Source organism: Carex rostrata, chromosome 29, assembly GCF_964058835.1.
Source record: "Carex rostrata chromosome 29, lpCarRost1.2, whole genome shotgun sequence".
NCBI classification, from domain to species: Eukaryota; Viridiplantae; Streptophyta; class Magnoliopsida; order Poales; family Cyperaceae; genus Carex; species Carex rostrata.
In genome coordinates this window covers 1,707,707-1,712,885 of record NC_135946.1, presented here as the reverse complement: position 1 = coordinate 1,712,885, position 5,179 = coordinate 1,707,707, and positions in this window count along the sequence as shown.

The window sequence follows — 5,179 nt, the reverse complement described above, 5'->3', positions numbered from 1 at the left end:
GTGAGAAATAATGTTCCTTTAAGGTTCCAACGATGGAAAGATGTTTCAGATGCGAACAAGCTAAAAATATGGGAAACACTGAAGGTAAATAATATTGTACTAATTTCAAAAACTTTCATGTGATATTAACTAACTCTAATTTTTTATTTCTATTTATCACGCAGCTGAACTGGGGTATAAAGGATGAACAAAAAGTGAAGGACTATTATTATCAGAAAATGGCTACTACTCATCGGAAGTGGCGAACCGAGATGACTAAAGTGTGGCGCACGGGTGAGACGCCCGATTTTGCCAAGCAACATATTGAAGAAAAAGACTGGGAAGTATTTGTCAAGTACCGAGAGAGGGAAGAATTTGATGTATGTTTATTTCTATGGACCACCTACTTTATCTCTAATTAGGAATTCAAATTTTTTTATAATTAAGACCAATTGTTTCTTTCTTGACATTGTAGATTGCCAGCAAGATTGGGAAGGTGAATCAGGCCCACAACGAGTATCCACATTTCTTAGGATCCAGAGGTTATAATGGTGAGAACTTCCAGAGTAGGCTTAGAGATGCTATGCAGGCGATTGCAGATGAGAAAGCATCTAGTGATTCGTCTTCCCAAGAGTCAACAAGTGCATTGACACCAGAAGAGGTCGTTGATTTGTCGGTTAAGCATAGGCACGTCACATGGAGACTATAGGAAGACAAAAGCTCAATAAGGAGGACAAAGAACGCTTTTATCCTGAAAAATATGTGCCGGTAATCAATAAAATTGTGAGGATTTAGATATTGTCATTCATTGAAACCTCAACTTTAAATTATTATGTGTTAACATGTTGTCATTTCAGGAAGAACAAGAAGCGGGTCTGAAACAAGGCTTGTTGGCCGTCGAACAATACAATGATGTTCTGGGAAAATCTCTGCCAAATCCGGAACATCCTGGGAGGGTGAGAGGAGTGGGAGGTCTGGTTCCAATCAGAAAAACATACGTGAAGAGCTCAATAAGGAGGAGACGCGCTCCCTCGAGGTCCGAAGCTGAATTTGAAGCGAGAGTGGATACAAATTGGAGGAGAAAGTAAGAGGAATAAAGGAGAGATTATGGGAAGAAATGGAGGAAAAATTTGCAATGCTTCAGTAGACAATGGGCCAACAAGTCCAGACGTATACCCCAACAGTCGTTCAGAGCAACTGCCAGTCAGTCAAACCATATGCAGATCTTTCCAGGTTTACTGAGGTAATGCAAATTCAAATTCATACATATTCAGATTTTAATTTATTTTCCATTACATGTCTTAGTTTCATACATATTATTTTATTTGAGTGAATACATATATCTGAACAAGAGGCAGAACTAAGCTGCAAACTCCAGGCGGTTGTCGATGGGAAAACTGTTCAAGTGGCCTTAGGGACAATTCATGTTCCAGTTGTATCCGGTGGAACAATTCATAGCAGGCCGATGCCGCCCGACCATGCAAGAGTAATGGTGGATGGTATTTTCGATGCAGACTTTATAGACCTCCCATTACCTGTACCAAATGGCGAGCAGGAAACCCTAAAGGATGCCCTCGGCAGTTTCACTGCATAGCCGATGTTCGGGATATCGATAGGTTCAGATGAGGTATATTATTATTACAAGTTCTTATACTTCTTAATTAGTATCTATATGATAGAGTTATAGTTGATTCTGGATTTTATTTCAATTTATTATGAAATTTTGCAGGAACCACGCAAAGAGTTAGGATTTCCTAGAGGTCAGAACGCAATGAGTCACTGCAAGACGTTTGATGGTATCAATTTTGACAAGCTGGGACGGACATTCAAGTAGCTTCGTGATCGGTTTTCGGAGCTAGATGGCAGTCCATTCAAAATCGTTCCGCCACTTGATCTTTTATGCTTAGATGACTCCATATGCGCCTATGCAGATGATTATGCGGCCTTGCTTACACCACGGGAGTGGCTTACTGTACTAGTTGTTTAGATCTGGATGCTGTGAGTTAATATTCGTAATAATTGCATAATATAGTACTTTTAATTCAAATTTCACAAAATTGAGATCACCTGTATGTCTTTATTTTATAGGTATTGGCACAAATTCATAAAGAAGGAATTTCCCGATGAGCAGGTTGGTTTCATGGACCCCAATCGAACGAATGCCACCCTGATGAATGATGACAGAGGACGTGTTCTTCAATACATAGGAAAGCACTCCAAGAAAATCGGGACAAGAGATTGATATTCATACCTTACCATCAGATGCTAGAGTTATATATATATTCTAATTTTATTATATTTCTTTCAATTCATATAAATTATAGAATATGACATGCTACAAAACCTAACATTCAGAAATCATTGGATATTGGCCGTGCTAATGCCAAGAGAACGTGCATTGTACGTGTACGATTTCGATAAGAAGAGCAAAAAAATGCTAATGATCACTGCTGTTGTCGAGGAGTAAGTGCCTTCCTAAAATTTACGTTTGTTTAGAATGCTAATGATTTTATTATTATATTATCATTTTAAACATGTCTCGTAAGTACTGTTTGTTCAAAAATCCCTAAACACTATTGTGTGGCCATCACCATACAAACAAGGTTAGAAAGCACCATACTAGATAGAAATACAAAGATAAGTTTGCAGTGTTAAATCAAATGAAGCGCACAAGATAATTATAATAAAAGAAACTACTAGATTAAATTCATAAGAATTGAAATTTACAAGCCATCATCTTAGAAAGACATTATTTAGCCTCTCATGAAAAAAATAACAATGAAACCAAATACAAGAGACACAGTACAACAACAAAGTATACATAGATGGAAGGAATACACCTAGAGTCTCTCCCTCAACCTCCGATGCGCCGTCTCTACCCCTTGGCAGAATTTTGCCTTCTTCCTAACCCTAATCTAATATTTAATGGAACCTACTCTAATGGGAGGAATGATTGATGCACGAAAAACCTAGATATAGTCTATTTATAGGCTATCATGGTCTGTATGGATGAAAAGATGAGTCTTGATTCATCAGACTGTTAGTAGGGCTTGGAGATCAAGTAGCATCAGAAACTGTTGTAAGTGTTGCCGACAACGGTCATGTATGCGGTTGGGAGTCAAATCGCATGCGCTTCTTCAGGGATCTACATGACTTCCTAACTTACGTTTTTTCTATGCTTATTTCCATTTGGTTGCTTGCTTCATGTGCATGTGGTTCATGACCAAACGACACAAAAAGTCCGCTTGACTAGAATGCTTCATTTTGTCTGTTTTAGTCCTGAAAACACTAAAAATCTATGATTATGCAAAATGAAGTGGAATTGACAAAAGTAATATGATTCAACCTAAAATCACACATAAGGACATGATATTTGGCCATTTCTTAGGTCAAATGATATGGTAAATCACTATATATTCATACCCTATCAGGGCGCAACTGGTAGAATAATATTTCAACTTATTTACTAACTTGTCACAACACGTTTAGTCTATCGGCTTCAAACCAAGATCGGTTTAAATCGTTAGAAAATGGGCATTAGTAGATCCCATTTTTGTAGTAGTGATACCATATATAGTCAACAAAGTGTTGGACAAGGCTAGAAATAATGCATGTAACCAATATTCTCATTTAGGTCCATGTCAATTCGAGGTATTGTGGCAATACTAATTTTAATATTTTTTAGTTTTTTTTTCCTTTGCAAGCCTAACCCAGAATTGGGTGATTAACACATGTCAAACATAAAAACTTTTCATAACAACCTTCAACAACTTTACATACATATATAAATCATCATGCAACAAACATAGCCAGCTATACATTGGATAAGCCCAATTTTATGCACGTAACCCATATTTGCATTTAAGTTCCTATCAATTCAAGGTAGTGTGACAATTCTTAGTATCATAATTTTTTTCAATCCTAACCTAGATTTGGGTGATTAACATATGTCAAACTCAAGATAAATCAAAACTTAATAGATTAACACATAAGTTAAAAAAACTACCCAGTTAGAAATCAGGGTGGTGAGACTATCAATAACTCGTCTCAAAAAGATACCCTGAATCCTCAGTCTCAAGAGAAATCTTTTGTGTTATGTCTTTCTGTGCTTTTTCCTGACCGCCTACCGCACATCCGGATCCTCCATCTGCACAGAGAAGACAAAAACTGAACATAGAATAACACAAATCGATGGATGGATTGGAGTGGGAAAGATTCATTTCTGGTCTTCCATCTGCACAGCGCATCCAGATCCTCCATCAGCCTAGCGAAGAAAAAGATTCATTTTGGGTCTTCCACACTTCATCTTGGCCTCCTACTTCGAATCCTTCCTACTCACAAAAAACCTAATCAAGTTCACAAAGAAAAATGGATTGGAGTGGGAAAGAAAATCCGTGTAATTTACTTTTTTGCACGTTTATTCTTCCAGAACCGTGTACGGTTTATACATTATTTTTTTTAACATGGTTATTTTGTTGGAAAATCTTTGTATGATAAATAAACATTAAAGAAACTTTGGGCAGATTTGAAACAATTTATACATATAGATGTGAGGCATAATTAAACAAATTTGTACATAAATACATATTTACATGTAACATAATTAATCAAGCTATCAGATGGTGGTAGTCGAGATTTATATCCCATCATAGTTCCAGGTTAAACCTCGACAAAAAATCAAGATTGCATGTGAGGGGAAAATCTCGACCTACCGCCGCCAGAAGGAAGAAAAGAGATATGAAGAGAAAATGAAGTGATAAGAAATCGTGGGCGCTAGGCTTAAATGAATTAAGTGTGGAGGAAGTTGAGGAGCGGTCTCTTCAAGAAATTAATTATTAACAAGTGGTTATCGAGAGGCGTGAATGAATCATACACGACTTGTACTACAAAACTGTGTTTGGAAAATATGCAAAAAATACACTAGTTTTTTTAGGAAAAACAGTGTACCAAGGAGTAGAGGCGTACATGGTTTCCTATTAATAAACTGCGTACAAAGATAGGTCATGGTTGAGCTCATTATCGCGCGAGCGCATTCTCCTTATTGAATCGGTTTATTCGGAATTTTCTTGCATCAGTATTTGAAATTTCCTGGATGGTTAATGTTTTTGTAGTAGTGCATGTTATATATATATATATATCCGCGAGAGGATACTGTCGGAATATCGTCGCTAATAGAAAAAATACCTTTATGTCAGTATAC